The 15317-nt window shown below is 45.3% G+C and overlaps 1 protein-coding gene across 6 annotated transcripts in view; it reads left to right on the top strand.

Moving 5' to 3' along the window:
• The first annotated feature begins 3550 nt into the window (after positions 1-3550).
• PHF20 (PHD finger protein 20) overlaps positions 3551-15317 on the top strand; it is a 139415-nt gene continuing 127648 nt past the window's right edge. For 5 of the 6 annotated variants that reach the window (XM_036321694.1, XM_036321692.1, XM_036321693.1 and 2 more), the window contains exon 1: positions 3551-3671. The gene's annotated coding sequence lies outside the window, so the exon portion shown is untranslated. Of the gene's footprint in view, positions 3683-15317 lie in introns of all 6 variants that reach the window. The other variant, XM_036321689.1, reaches the window with a different exon arrangement.

Genomic DNA, 15317 nt, shown 5'->3' with positions numbered 1-15317 from the left:
CCATTTTAGAGCTGAAGAACAGTGATGCTTAAGGAGAGAAAGAACTTTTCCTTGCAGGTACTGAATGCCTGTTTTGCTACTATATACCTTGGTGTATGCAGGTCATCATTGTGGAGCTATCTTTTCATGGGTTGGGACCATAGTTCTGAAATTGTTAGATACTTAGCAAGAGATTCTACTCTCTGGAGTTGAGGCTGCTATACGGTCAATATTTCACTCATTCATTCAATCACAACTCTTAGTTGAATACCTATCCTGTACAAAGAAAGGCTCTACCTAGTAAAGATTTGGGAATTTGAAGACCAACTACTAGTGAGATGCTGGGGAGAATCTTAAAGCAGAAAGGTGAATGCTGCCATCTAGGCAGTAATAAGACCTGGGTTTTGTTTTATTTTGTTATTTTCTTAAAATCTGCACTCAAGGATATTTTTTTCCATTGATTTTTAGAGAGAATGGAAGAGAGAGGGAAAGACAGAGAAAAATATTGATGTGAGAGAAACACATGGATTGATTGCCTCTTGCATGTCCCTAACCATGACCCGGGGAGGGGAGGAGCCAGCAAGCAACCCAGTTATGTCCCCTTGACCAGAAAGGAACCCGGAACCCTTCCATAACCTGACACTCTATCCACTGAGCCAAACTGGCTTAGGAGGGTAAGACCAGAACTTTGCAAACTGGAGTTCTGTGGCCAGCTAGCAGTCAGTGAATGTCTAGTTTAGAAGAAGTTAGTAAGGGAAGGGGTGGGGGGTTGAAGGGGGCTCTAAAATATGGTGATGGAAGAAGATTTGACTTTGGGTGGTGGGCACACAATCCAATACACAGATCTTGTAACACAGAAGCCTACATCTGAAACCTACATGATCATATTAACCAATGTCAGCCCAATAAATTTAATAAAAAGAAGTTAGCAAGCCAGTTTTCTGTAGGTTTTTAAATCAGAAAGAGCTTATAGGTACTTTATTCATATCTGTATTTATTTTTGCTCAGCCAGCATCAGTTTTCCCCTCAGTTTCCCTTTGGGGGGATATCCTTAGGAGTAGATTGCTCTTCTCTTCTTTCCCTGGCAGCCTAGACTCACGGGCCCTGAGTTTGACATGCTTGGCCCTAGACTATAATACATGTGACCTGAGATTGACCAATCAATAGTGGCTCCTGGCCAAGACTTAGCCCAATTGTTTTCCTGTTGATTCTCTGGGGCCCAACAACATACTTATTTTTTAAAATATATTTTATTGAGTTTTTACAGAGAGGAAGGGAGAGGGATAGAGAGTTAGAAACATTGATGAGGAGAAACATCGATCAGCTGCCTCCTGCACACTCCCTACTGGGGATGTGCCTGCAACCAAGGTACATGCCCTTGACCGGAATCGAACCTGGGACCTTTGAGCCCTCAGGCTGATGCTCTATCCACTGAGCCAAACTGGTTAGGGCAACATACTTCTTTATAATATTTCTGTTTTCCTTGTGCTTGCAACAGACAAAAAAAAAATTTTAACTTACAAATTGTGACAATTTCTTTACCAGGCTATAAGCTCCTTGAAAACAGGAACTAAATGTCATTCTGTTCTTTATCTTTGGTGCCCAGTTCAACCCTTCTCAATACATGCAGGTTGAATAAGTGAAGAAACATGCTATTTTTATGTGGGGCTATGGAGTTTGGGATTCTTGGCATTACTGTGGTTGTGGGGCAAAAAATTCTGTACCTATATACTACCACAGTCACTAACAGTTGAGCAACTTCATGTTAATAAAAGGAAACCAGAAAATCCTGGGAAGGTCCTTTTTCCCTGTATTTGATTACTTAGCATCTCTGTATGTTACAATTTTTGTATATGTACTGTGGAAATGAGCACAACTGAGGCTTCTGTCCCTGGTTTCCCAGAACCTCTTCCCGAGCACTGCCCTCTGTCCTACTGCAGCTGTGGTAATATCCTCTTCACTCTTCAGTCCTGATATGAAGAATACCTCTCCTATGAATTCAGGTCATAAAGAAGAATCTGCCATTTTTTTTTCAACATTATTCTCTTTGCTTTCATCCCCTTCTCAGACACACACAGAGTATCTATTATTTGTCAGGTTCTGACAGTTCAGAAGGTACAATATAGTCCCTAATTTAAATTCAGGAAATAGACAAATACGACCAAGAGAAGAGACAAGTGAAATAATAACAAATTGTGTTGTGCTTTGTTGAAAACTGAAGCGATAAGGTAGAGAGTAATTGCCATGGGGAGGCATGTGGTAGAGAGAAGCACTTCTAGATAATGTAGTCAAACAGGAGCTCACTGAGATGAACTGAGACCTACATGATGGAGTCAGCTTTGCAAAAAGCAACAGCCTATTTAATGGCCCAGCAGCTAGAGAGAGCTTGGAAAGAGCCATAGAAACTGACAGAGGCCCTGCGGTGTGGTTCAGTGGTTGAGCAGTCCACCCATGCACCAGGAGGTCGCTGGTTGAATTCCAGGTGAGGGCACATTCCCCGGGTTGAGGGCTCCATCCCCAGTAGCAGGCGAGCAGGAGGCAGCCCATCCATGTTTCTTGCTCATCATTGTTTCTATCTCTCTCTCCCTCTCTCTCTCTCTCTCTCAAATCAATAAGAACATATTTTTAAAAAAGAAACTGACAGAAAGTCAGTGTAGTGTGGCTAGAGGATGAACAAGGGTGGAGGATGCAGATGAAGAGATTGATTGGTTGTTTTAGGGCAGTTCCATGATTAGATTTACATTTTAAGAAGTGCAATCTGGCTGTTCTGTCCTCTCTCCAATGTACAATAAAGTTGTTATTGCTCTTTTAAATGACAGATGTGCAGCATTTTCCCTTGGGACTTCCCAAGTCCCATTGGGAAAACATCCTGGAACATTCTGGGGTAGCTGCATCTCTGATCTTGGTCTCTGGAGGCAAAATACATCTCTTAGTACCAGCTATGGGAATCCTTTCCTAGGAGTTAATGAGGCAAAGTGAAGGAGGGATTAGTACAAAGGCCCTGAGGTGGGAAGGAACCTGGATTGTTTGAGGACTTGAAAGTGGCAGAGAAGTGTAAGAATGAGTGGCAGGTTAGGTTCAGACTTTCAAGAGCCTGGTAGATAGGCTTCCAGTGAAGACCCTACTGATCTGTACCTGAAGAACAGTGGGAAACAGGTTTTGAGCAGAGGATGCCTGTGATTATATTTGCGTTTTGAAAGCTTCCACTGTCTCTGTGTTAAGATTGCATTAAAAGGTGGAAGAGCAATGGGGCTGAAGGGACCACCATCATCCAGGAGAGATGTGATGGTGGCCTAGACTGGTGTTTGCAGTGGAATGGAGAGAAGTGGAAGGCTTTAAGATGCATTTAGGGGGCAAAATTAACAGGTGATGGATAGTGTCCAGCTGCGGGCTTCGTGTGATTTCAGTAGTTACTGGTGAGTGGGGACTTCGAGCTTGGGATCAGGGCGCTGGCCGGGTTCCCGCGCGTTAGTGTAGTGGGCGTGGCCCGCCGGACCGTCGTCATGGTGATCATGTTGGGCGGGGCTGAGGGCGGGGCAGCTGGGGTCTGCGTCACTTGGTGGTGGCGATGGTGCGTATGTGTGGGGGGCGGGGTATACGCTGGGCGCGTCCCTAGGATCACGTGGTGCGCAGCACGCAGAGTCCTTCTGGCGGTTGGTCCTGAAGCGGCGCAGCCGGAGCGGGGCTGTGAGGTGAGCTCGCGGTGAGGCACAGCGAGGCGAAGCCGGCTGGTCGAAGCCGGTCCGGGCGGGCCCGCGCCGGCGCGTGCCGTGCGGGCGGGGAGGGGGACGGACGCCACCGCTGCTCTGGTCCCCTGCCCGGCCCTGCTCCCCGCCTGGCCCGTCTCGCCCAGCCCGGAGGGAGGCCCGGGGACTGCTGCTGAGAGCGTGGCGGGCGTGCGAGCGGCGCCCAATCCTCAGAGCTGCCCGCGGGAGTGACGGTGGCCTAAGCCAATCAGCGCCGCCCGAGGGGGCTGGGTCGCGGGGTGCGGGCCTGGGGCGCGGAGCGGGCCGTGTTGGTGGTGGTGGTGGTGGTGGTGGGTGGTAAGCGGTAAGCGGTAAGCGGTAAGCGCCAGGGCCAGAGCCTGAGCTTTGTGGCCCGGAGACCTCCACCACCAGCCTTTGCTATTGCCTTTTTTTTGAGAATGCGTTTTTGAAAATTGACTCTTTTATCCTATTCTGGGGAGCACACCCCTTTCTCAAGCCCGACTATGGGAGTGTCCCCTTTCTCTAGTTTTGAAAATGTGGGTGGGTCACCCCTTTCTTAAGCTCCAGTCCAGGGGGTTTTACCTCAATTTCCAAAGCCCCCTCAAACTGAGGATGTACCCCCTTTCCTAGGCTCCTCAAACTGGGAAGACACTTCCTTCTTTCGAGCCTTCAATCTGAGTAAGCACTCCCTTTCAAATTTGGAGCTTCGCCCTGTTAGCGAGTCTCTCAGATCTGGGGTTCAATAACCAGAGTTTTGGGGTACTTATATTTCCACAAATCCAAGCCCCCTTTTCCAGGCTCCTAAGCTGGCAATGTGCTTCCCAGAATTTCTTAAATTTAAGGGCTGCTTCCTTTCCTCAACCTTTCAAATCTGAGGTGCACTTCATTTCTAGATACGACTGAAAATGAGATCCAAGTCCTGAAGTTTAAGGGTACATATAGGCAATTACACAAGAAGGGAATTCGCTGCTCTTCCAGTCACCGTTTTTGGGTTTGCAGCCTTTTTCATTAGTTCCCCAGGGAGGCTCATTTTCATATCTGGGGGTGTATTTGTTTCTTGTGTTCCCCAAATGTATGGGATACACCCCTTTGGATACACAGTTTTCAGGGTGCAGTCACCTTCCTGATGCTTCTTAAATCTGGGAGGGTACTTCTTTTTTTTCTGATTCCTCTCATTCCCAGGTGGTAGTCCATGGTTTTTGAGCTCTTCCGCCATCTAAAACATCCCCTCCCCTCCCCCCAGTTCCCTTCCATTTCTGGAACCTCAATTCCCTGTAGGTGCTCTCCCTGTTCCTTTTTATTTTTTTTAATTTTAAGACTGATATCAGTCTTAGCACTTGTATTTTCTTTTTTTAGAAAGATTTTTTAAATGTATTTTTATTGATTTCAGAGAGGAAGGGAGAGGGAGAGAGAGTTAGAAACATAAATGATGCCCTAGCCCATTGGTCGGCAAACTCATTAGTCAACAGAGCCAAATATCAACAGTACAACGATTGAAATTTCTTTTGGGAGCCAAATTTTTTAAACTTAAACTATATAGGTAGGTACATTGTTATTAACTTAATGAGGGTACTCCTAAGGCTTAGGAAGAGCCACACTCAAGGGGCCAAAGAGCCTCCTGTGGCTCGAGAGCCGCAGTTTGCCAACCACGGCTAGCCGGTTTGGCTCGGTGGATAGAGCGAGGCCTGTGGACTGAAAGGTCCCAGGTTCTATTCGGGTCAAGGGCACATGCCCTGAAGGGTTGCGGACTGGATCCCCAGTGTGGGGCGTGCAGGAGGCAGCCGATCAATGATCTCTCTCAGCATTGATTTTTCTATCTCTCTCTCTCCCTCTTCCTTCCTCTCTGAAATCAATAAAAATATATTAAAAAAAACCCATAAACGATGAGAGAGAATCATTGATCGGCTGCCTCCTGCACGCCCCCTACAGGGGATTGAGCCTGCAACCCAAGAATGTGCCCTTGACGGGGATGGAACCGGGACCCTTGAGTCCTAAGGCCCATGCTCTGTTCACTGAACAAGAGCAGCTAGGGCTCTTCCTTTGATGAATGGATATCTTTAGCACAGCACTTTCTCTGCTTCTGTGACTTTTTTTTTCCCCTGAGCGTACTTCCTATAGTCATACCTGAATTCACTTTGCCCAAAGGGAGGTTCTCCCTTCTAAAGAGGTGTCTGCATGTTTTCTTTCCTGTGTCTACTTTATCTTTTATCTTTCTGCTAACTGGAACTCTTCTCTGTTAGCTTGCCTTCTACCCAGGCTGGATTTAAACTGGGAAGGAATCACCTCTCATTTCTTTGGTTATTCACAGGACTCTTAATCCTCCTGGTGGTTTGCTTCCTATAATATTCTGGTTAGATGAATACTGTTTTATCCTTTGCTTTATTTTCCTGTATTGAAAAAAAAAAGCTCTCAAGAGATTCTTCTAGTCTTGCTTTCAGCTCAAAAGCTTCCTCCCTACATTGGCTTACTTCTTTCCTTTTATCAAGAAAAGAGATCATTTGGAGGAATGTCTTATTACTCTTTTTGTTATTGTCCCTGGGGTGCAGGTGAGGGATGGATCCTTGTCTCTCCCATCACCTATCTGCCAAGCCTTGCTCCCAACCCTTACCTTAAAATCTACAAATACCTGGGACCTCTTGTCTTTTAAGAGCCTCTCAGTAGATTATTTCTTTTGTATTTCCCTCTGCCTTTCTAGATCTTACTCAGGGCTTCTCAGCCTGAACCCCTTAATCAGATTAATTTCTCCACAGCTGGAATCCCAAGTGCTTATGGGATAATGACACCTCTGACCTTTCTTCCTTTTGAGAAGTACTTGAGTGTGCAGCTGTATGAGGCCTCAGTGGGGGAGAGAGTTTGGGCCTGAGAAACTACATTGGCAGGACAAGGCCAGAGGAAAATACTGCATTTTTAGGACCACATCCTTCTGAATCTCATTTGGAGATTGGAAGTTTGCCAAGCACCTGCTTCTTAGGGATGCTGGGGGATTTAATGATACTCCCAGGAACCTGTAGGAATTATTGGGGCATGTGGAGAAGTGTTTGAACTCAGTGTTGGAACTTGAATTGTATTTTCAGAACAACTAAGCTGTTTTATATTATATCTCATGTTCATGAAAGCCCTAGAGCTAAGTTGTGTTATTTCAGGAAGTGAAATAGATCCATATTTAGATCATTTGGTCATTAGTAACTACCAAATTCATCAAAAAACATGGAAGGTCTGTCTGAGCAGTACCTAATAAAATAAAAGTGAACAGGTACTTTGTCTCTTTATTTGCCTGGCTGGTGCTTTATCTGTGTACTGCTATGAACAGTGAACCCAAGTGTTCTATGCCACTGCTTCTCAAACTTGAATGTGCTTATAAGTCACTTGGGGGTGGGGTCTTGCTAAAATGCTGATTCTGATCCAGTAGGTTTAGGGTGGGGCCCGAGTGCCTGCATTTTTAATTCCCAGGTGATGCTAATATTACTGAACTATATTTTGAGTAGTGAGGTTCTGTACACAAAGTCAAAGATTTTTGTGTGAAAATAGGAAGGTGGTGGTTAGCCTTATGCTAACCTTATGCTTATTGGTATTACGTTCCATTTTCTCTTTATCCAGACACATACCCCTTAAAGTTTTGTTTTTTTAAAAATATTTTTATTGATTTCAGAGAGGAAGGGAGAGGGGGAGGGAGATAGAAACATCAATGATGAGAGAGACTCATTGATTGGTTGCCTCCTGCACACCCCCTACTGGGGATGGAGCCCGCAACCCAGGCATGTGCCCTGACTGGGAATCGAACGAACCCAGGACCTCTTGGTCCATGGGACAACGCTCAATCCACGGAGCCATCACAGCTGGGCACCCCTTAAAGTTTGTACAAGGCATGATCCCCTTCTGAGTACTACTAGTTATACTCAATTACAGTTATTCTAGCATTTAGCTTTAAAAATCATGGCTAAAACTTCTCTAGGACTTTGATTTCTATGTACTTTGTCAAATTTATTTATTTATTTTGTCCACCTTTTCCAAAACCTGGGTGTTTCCCTTCAAGTTCCATGATAGCTCACTTAATGGCTATAGGCCTGTTTCTGCCATTTGTACATGTATTAAAATTTACCTAGTCTCCAATTCTGAGATGTCAAGGTAGTTTCTAGCTTTTTACCGCTATAAACTGCTTTCTATAGAAACATATTTAGCCCAATCATTATTATCTCCCAAAGATAAATTCCTATATGTAATTGGTAGGCCAAGTTACGTGCTTATTTTTAAGACTTTTAATGAATATTGCCAAAATGACCCGCACAAAGGATGCATTGATTTATACTTCCCCTAACAATGTATGAGAATGCTCTCTTTAAAAACAAGGTACGAAAAGCTCAATTTTTTTCTATTTCCCTTGAAAATTAATTCATATTTGTTAAACTTTAACAATTTTTTAATTGAATATTTTTGGTGACATTGGTTAATAGAATGATATAGGTTTCAGGCATACAATTCTATAATACTAGAGGCCTTGCGCACGAAATTCATACGCAGGTATGGTCCCTAGGCCTGGCCTACAATCAGGGCCATCTTCTCCGGCTGCCTGCAGCCAGCCCCGGCCCCCCCCCCCCCCCCCCCCGCGCCTCCCCCCAACCCTGGTTCCCTGTTCATCATTGAGTGATCGGAGCCTGCCAGCTGGGAGGAGGAACTGAGAGGTTGGCCATTCCCGCCCACTCGCCGGCCCCGCCCCCACCGTGGATTGCCCTCTGTGTGTGGGGCAACTGGCGGGGCAGGGGCCTTGGCTTGGCACTGCCCGCATCCCCTGCCATCCACCCCCGATTCCCCATTTGCCATTGGGTGATCGGAGCCTGCTGGCTGGGGAAAAGGACAAGAGAGGTGGTCAGTGCGCCTCATAGTGACTAGTCGAGCAGTCATTCTGGTCGTTCTGCTATTAGGGTCAATTTATATATTATCCTTTTATTATATAGGCTATCACCTGTATATTGTATTATGTGTTCATGACCCCTAGTCAAGTCTCCTTCCATCAACATTTATTTATATTTTGTCAAATTTAAATGCTTAAATATTTTTTGCTTAAATTCAAACATAATTCTTGACATAGAATCATTATATCATACTTCATAGCTGATATAATCATCCAGCTTGTTTCTCTGATTCCTCACCTGTTATCCTACCATGGTAGGGAGCCTGAGCTATCCCAAGTCAGCAGGGTCTCAGGTGTTGGAATGTCTGAGTCTTTGGTTTTCTAGGTTCTGGAAATGGGTCTGGGAAAGGCAGCGCTTGGAACTTGAATGGAAGCTGCTAGCTTATCTCTGTATGGGAACTTCACAAAGGTGAATGCTGGTGGGAAGATGACCTTCGTTGATGGGGATTATTTCTTATGATGGTCTCTCTCCTTTTGAACCCACATTTCTAATCTATTTCTAAGTCTTAGTGGGTTTTTTCTTTCTAAATGTCTTAGGTCATTTCCCTGGTTGTTACCTGTCATGGCTTTTTTCCAGCATAATCCTATTCTGTGCTCTAATCAGGACAAATTTGAATGACTAGACTATTTTGTGTCCTGGTCCTCCCCTTCCCCCATCCCTCACATGAATGTCAGATTCTCTTCAGTCAGGGATTTGATCTGGATTTGGCAATAGTCCCAGCTGCTCCACTCACTGTTGAGACCTCAGGCAAGTCACTTAATGCTACTGGGCCTCATTCTCCCCTTTTGTAAAGTGAGGGGCTGATTTCCTCCAAGGTCTGCCCTGTTCTGAGTCTTCGACAGTACCTTGCTTATTAGAAACCCAGTGTCTGGGAGCTTGTTGTAGCAGATCTGATTTCTTCACGTGCTCTGTTGGGCAGGCTGCCAGTCATTCTCTTGTCCGAGTCACTTCTGCCACTGCCTCTTTCCTAGCCAAGGCAGCCAGCTTGTCCTCACACCCAACTAGAGCATTCTTCTGCCTCCATGTCTTCTGTCAGTTCCATGCTTTATTTTATTCAAAACTGCCTAAACTTCTCAAAGAAATCTTCCTTGAATTCTCTGTTTAATGTTCACTACTTCCCTGAATCACCAAGAGGGAGGCTGTATTTTACATAAAACATGTTTATTTGTAAATTCTCTTGTCTGATGTATATTTTAAAAATGTTTTCCTCTCCTCCCTACTCCAGCTTTCTTTTTTTGCTTTGAATTAGCAGTGTAGATAGAATGAAATCCTACCAGGTGGCTTAATGGTTGGGTGTTGACTCATGAACCAGGAGGTCACAGTCAGGTTGTGGGCTTGATCTCCAGTAGGGGGCGTGCAAGAGCCAGCAGATCAATGATTCTCACCATTAATGTTTCTATCTCTCCCTCTCCCTTCCTCTCTGAAATCAATAAGAACATATTTAAAAAAGAAAGAAAGAAAGAAAAATGTAGCCCTAGCCAAATATCTCCATTGGTTAGAGCATCGTCCCAATATGCCAAGGTTTTGGTTCTATCCCCGGTCAGGGCACGTACAAGAATCAACCAATGAATGCATAAATAAGTGGAACAACAAATCGATGTTTCTCTCTGTCTTCCTCTTTCTCCAGAAAATTCAATAAATTAAACAAACAAACAAACCACGTGGCCTATCTAAGTAAACTGTGATTGGATAAAGAGTAATTTTTTTTTAAAAGTAATCCATCCGCTCCCCCCTTCCCCTGCCCCCTCATTACTTCCTAGGGAGATGAAGGGAGGTTTGAGTTCTGATTTCCAGGCTTTCAGTGCTTGGGACAGTGCTCAACCAACTGAGCCACACTGGCCAGGGATACATTTTTCTTGATAAGCATTTTAAAAAACAAAATATGTCTTTAGAGTCTCCTTGGTTTGGTTAGATGATAAACTTGGAAAGAAAAAGGGAGGATGCTGTCCATATTCATTTCTCTCAGCGACTGCCCCTTTCAGATTGTTGACTGACTAACCTTGGGGTAATCTATTAAAAATGGAAACCCAAGCCCTAGCCAGTTTGGCTCAGAACATTGGCCTGCAGACTGAAGCATCCCGGGTTCGATCCCAGTCAAGGGCACATGCCCGGGTTGCAGGCTCAGTCCCCAGTAGGGGGTGTGCAGGAGGCAGCTGATCAATGATTCTCTGTCATTATTGATGTTTTTATCTTTCTCCCTCTCCTTTCCTCTCTGAAATCAGTTAATATATATTTTTAAAAAATTGAAACCTTGATTTGTAATGATGCTGTGACAACTTTGCTAGGTCTTGGGCTAGGTATTTAGCTACCTTTTGCTTTTTTTGGACAAATAATGAAAGCAGTGTGCTTGAAGAGATCCCATAAAATTTTAGGAGCCTGGTATGAGTCACCAAGCATAAACAGTGCAGTTGTATGAAAGGGAGGTGGTGCCTGAATCAGTGGACTTTGGGGAAGGAGGACAGGAGGGGCCTGCGGAAGGATTTAAAACCATGTTTTTGTTTGATGAGAGCTTATCTGATGTCAGGAGCATAATCCTAGGATTTAAAAGGCTGACTCCCAGGCATCTTAGATGACTATGTGGGTTCTCTTTGTCCTAGTAAGAGACCTGATTTTCAAGAGGTCTCTTTCCTGCATGGAAAATGTGTATGGCTAGGTGGATTGACATGCCTTCCTTGCTTTTACAGGTGCACAGGTGTTGGGATTTCTAGGTTTTGGAAGTTTGGCCAGGAAATGTGGACATTTTTATTTTAATTTATTTTTATTTTTTAAAATATGTTTTTCTTTTTAAAAAATATTTTTATTGATTTCAGAGAGAGGGAGAGAGACATAGAAACATCAATGATGAGAGAGAATCATTGATTGGCTACCTCTTACATGCCCTCCCCACTGGGGATTGAGCCCACAACTTGGGCATCCTAATTCATAGGTTGAGACACTCAATCACTGAGCTACACTAGCCCAGGTGACATTTTACAACAATCCTATATAATAAAGAGGGAATATGCAAATTGACTGTCACTCCACCACAAAGATGGCTGCACCCACAGCTGAGGCTGAGTTCCCATAACGAGCTTTAAGGAGCAATCAGCAGGGATCTGAGGCTGCAGCTCCCTCCCCACCCCCGTCCTGTGGAGCTTGACAGGGGACCTCAGGCCGCGCCCCCTGCCCTGGTACCAGGCCGGGGGACCTCAGGCCGCACCCCCTGCTCGGTGGGACTTGACGGGGGGCCTCAGTCCATGCCCCCTGCCCTGGCACTGGGCCAGGGGACCTGAGGCCGTGCCCCCCCACCCTGGCAGAGCTTAACAGGGGACCTCAAGGTGCACCCCCACCCCGGTGCTGGGCTGGGGGACCTCAGGCTGCACACCCGCCCTGGAGCCAGGCCAGGGGACCTCAGGCTGCGCCCCCCCCCAACCCCCCCCAGCACCAGCCAGGGGACCTGAGGCTGTGCCTCCCACCCAGCAGGACTTGACGGGGGACCTCAAGGTGCGCCCTCCACCTTGGTGCTGGACCTCAGGCCGTGCCTCCCACCCCAGCGCCAGGCCGGGGGACCTCAGGCTGCTCCCCCTGCCTGGCGGGGCTTGACAGGGGACCTCAGGCCATGCCTCCCCACCCTGGTGCCAGGCCAGGGGACCTCAGGTTGTGCCCTGCCACCCGGTGGGGCTTGACAAGGGTGGGACCGGCTGGTTCTGGATCTAGCCCAATGGGGGGGCCAGCCAGGTCTGGATCTCGCGCACGTGGTGGGAGGGGACTTGACTCTGGGTCCCGTGGTGCACCCCAGACTCTGACAGGAGGAAGATTTTCATATACATTTTACTAATTTTCTTTCATCTCTGACACTTTTATTATAAAGGCCAAAAGCAATATTAAAATATTTCCTCTAATTCCCTTTTATTATTTATTTATTTATTTATTTTAAAATACATTTTATTGATTTTTTACAGAGAGGAAGGGAGAGGGATAGAGAGTTAGAAACATCGATGAGAGAGAAACATCTATCAGCCGCCTCCTGCACACTCCCCACTGGGGTTGTGTCGGCAACCAAGGTACATGCCATTGACTGGAATTGAACCTGGGGCCCTTGAGTCCGCAGGCTGACGCTCTATCCACTGAGCCAAACTGGTTAGGGCTAATTCCCTTTTAATGTGCATGAATTTTGTGCACCGGGCCACTAGTAATAATTATAGAAGCATTTTTTGGAGTACTCTATTGGATCTTATTGAGTCTTGACAATTTATTATCTTCATCTGATAGATGAGGAAACTGAGGTTAAGTAACTTGTCCAAGGTCATTTGCTAATTAAGAGTCCAAATTTCTTGGCCTGTAGTCCCGTTTTATTTACATCTTCCTCTCTATGGATGCTTTACCCCTCCCTCACCCTTACCCTGGTTAGAATAAGTCATTTTAATCACAATATCAAACAGGCAACATTCTGGAAAACCGAACTGAGGTACTGCTGAGAGAAGGGATGGCCTTGCCCCCTCATCCCTGATTCCATTCCTGACCATGCAAATATCCTTTAATTATAGAAGCCCAGCTCACTACCTTTATCTCTTTCTTGAGGCTTCTGGACGTGGATGGTTTGGGCTGTTTGTCCCATGGAGTGGTGAATGCTGTCCAATGTGCTTTGATGTGTAGGAAATTGGTCATTCTTTGACCTATATGAGAATTACACATCTCCAATTTAGAAAAGCAAGATAGTTGAAGAGGCCACCTTTCATGTCCAGGCTGCATGGTATATGGTGGTAAGAACCAGGATTTGAAGACAGAATGCCTGAGTTTGAGATCCAGCTTCTGTAACTTGTAACTTGGGTGTGTGGTTTAAACCTCTTGGGCCTCTCACTGTGGTGTAGGCATTAGAGACATGTCTAGCATGGCAGGTTACTTAACCTGTCTGGATCTGTTTCCACACTCAAGTATCATCATAACTGTCTCCCATTCATTGATCATTGGAAGTATCAGTAAATACTACCCTTTCCCTACATTTCCTAATCTAAAATAGGAATAAGAAAACCTAATTCATAAAGTTATCAAAACTTGGTGAACTGTGAAGAGTTGAGTATATGTTACTATTATTTTTATTTTATTTCTTTCACAAAATGTTTGTAAAATCTCCTCATGGACCTTGTTTGTTAATTTGTATTTTATCCTTAACTACATCATTAGTGTCTGTAAGAGAAAGATACTAAATTTTTCCCCTCATTTTCACACTTAAGAACATAACAGTACCTGTCCAACTGGTGTGGTTCAATGGTTGAACGTCAGCCTATGAACCAGGAAGTCACGGTTTGATTTCTGGTCAGGGCATGTGCCCTGGTCCCCGGGTTGTGCGCTTGATCTTCAGTGTGGGGGAGGGGGTATGCAGGAGGCAGCCAATGAATGATTTTCTCTCATCATTGATGTTTTTATCTCTGTCTCCCTCTCCTCTGAAATCAATGAAAACATTTTTTTTTTTAAAAAAATGACAGTACAGTATACTCTTTTTTTAAATGTATATTTTTATTAATTTCAGAGAGGAAGGGAAAGGGAGAGAGAGATAGAAACATCAATGATGAGAGAGAATCATTGATCGGCTGCCTCCTGCACGCCCCCTTCTGGGGATCAAGCCTGAAACATGAGCATGTGCCCTTGCTGGGAATTGAACCTGGGACCCTTCAGTCCTGAGTCCGATGCTCTATCCACTGAGCCAAACCGGCTAAGGCAGGACAGTATACTCTTTTTTTTTAAAATATATTTTATTGATTTTTTTTTTTTTTTTTTTACAGAGAGAGGAAGGGAGAGAGATAGAGAGTTAGAAACATCGATGGGAGAGAAACATCGATCAGCCGCCTCCTGCACATCTCCCACTGGGGATGTGCCCGCAACCCAGGTACATGCCCTTGACCGGAATCGAACCTGAGACCCCTCAGTCCGCAGGCCGACACTCTATCCACTGAGCCAAACCGGTTTCGGCAGGACAGTATACTCTTAATATCATTAGTGTTTAGATATCCCAAAGGCCTTATTTTTGTTTTTTCATTTTTTTAATCCTCACCTGAGGATATGCTTTTATTTATTTTAGAGAAAGGGGGGGGGGAGATAAAAGCTGAGGTCATCTCTAACAAGCACCTGACTACCATGTAAGGGTACTGCTTGTTAGATGCCATGGGTGCCTATGAGGAGGAGTTCAAGGCTTACGGAGAAATTGACTCAGAAAGAGTCAATTTCAGTATAGAGTACTAATTGCTGTCTCTCAGAGGACAGGCCAGCCAGGCTGTCATGGGAGAATATCGGACTGAGCCCCTGACCCGTAAGCTCTTCAGGGAAGGGCTAATGGTTGAGCCCAGCCCTGAAGGATCAGGCAGAGGAAGCAGCTTGTTTGAGCAAAGCTCTGGAGGTTGGAACTGCAAGGAGCCTGGGAGTGTGGGCTCCAAGAGCAGTAATTAACCATGAGAGCTTATTGTGTGCCAGGCTCTGTGCTAAGTAATTTTTTTTCGTTACCACACTTATATGAAGGTACTGGTACTCTCCCTCTTTTACAGATGAGGAGGCTGAGACTCAGAGAGGAAATGACTTATGTAAAGTCATCTGGAAAATAGTGGAGCTGGGATCTAAATCTCACTCCAGAGTTCTGGCTCATAACCTCTATGTGCTACTGCCCCTCTGCTAAGCTTCCCTGCTTCCCTCCTTTTAAGCTCCCATTCAGTTTGGTTTGGTCATAAGGATTAACTCACTGACAGCCACT

This window comes from Myotis myotis, unplaced genomic scaffold (genome assembly GCF_014108235.1).
Source record: "Myotis myotis isolate mMyoMyo1 unplaced genomic scaffold, mMyoMyo1.p scaffold_m19_p_9, whole genome shotgun sequence".
In the NCBI taxonomy this organism is placed as follows: domain Eukaryota; kingdom Metazoa; phylum Chordata; class Mammalia; order Chiroptera; family Vespertilionidae; genus Myotis; species Myotis myotis.
Note: the sequence above shows the minus strand (reverse complement) of the source record. Positions and strands in the feature narration are given on the sequence as shown.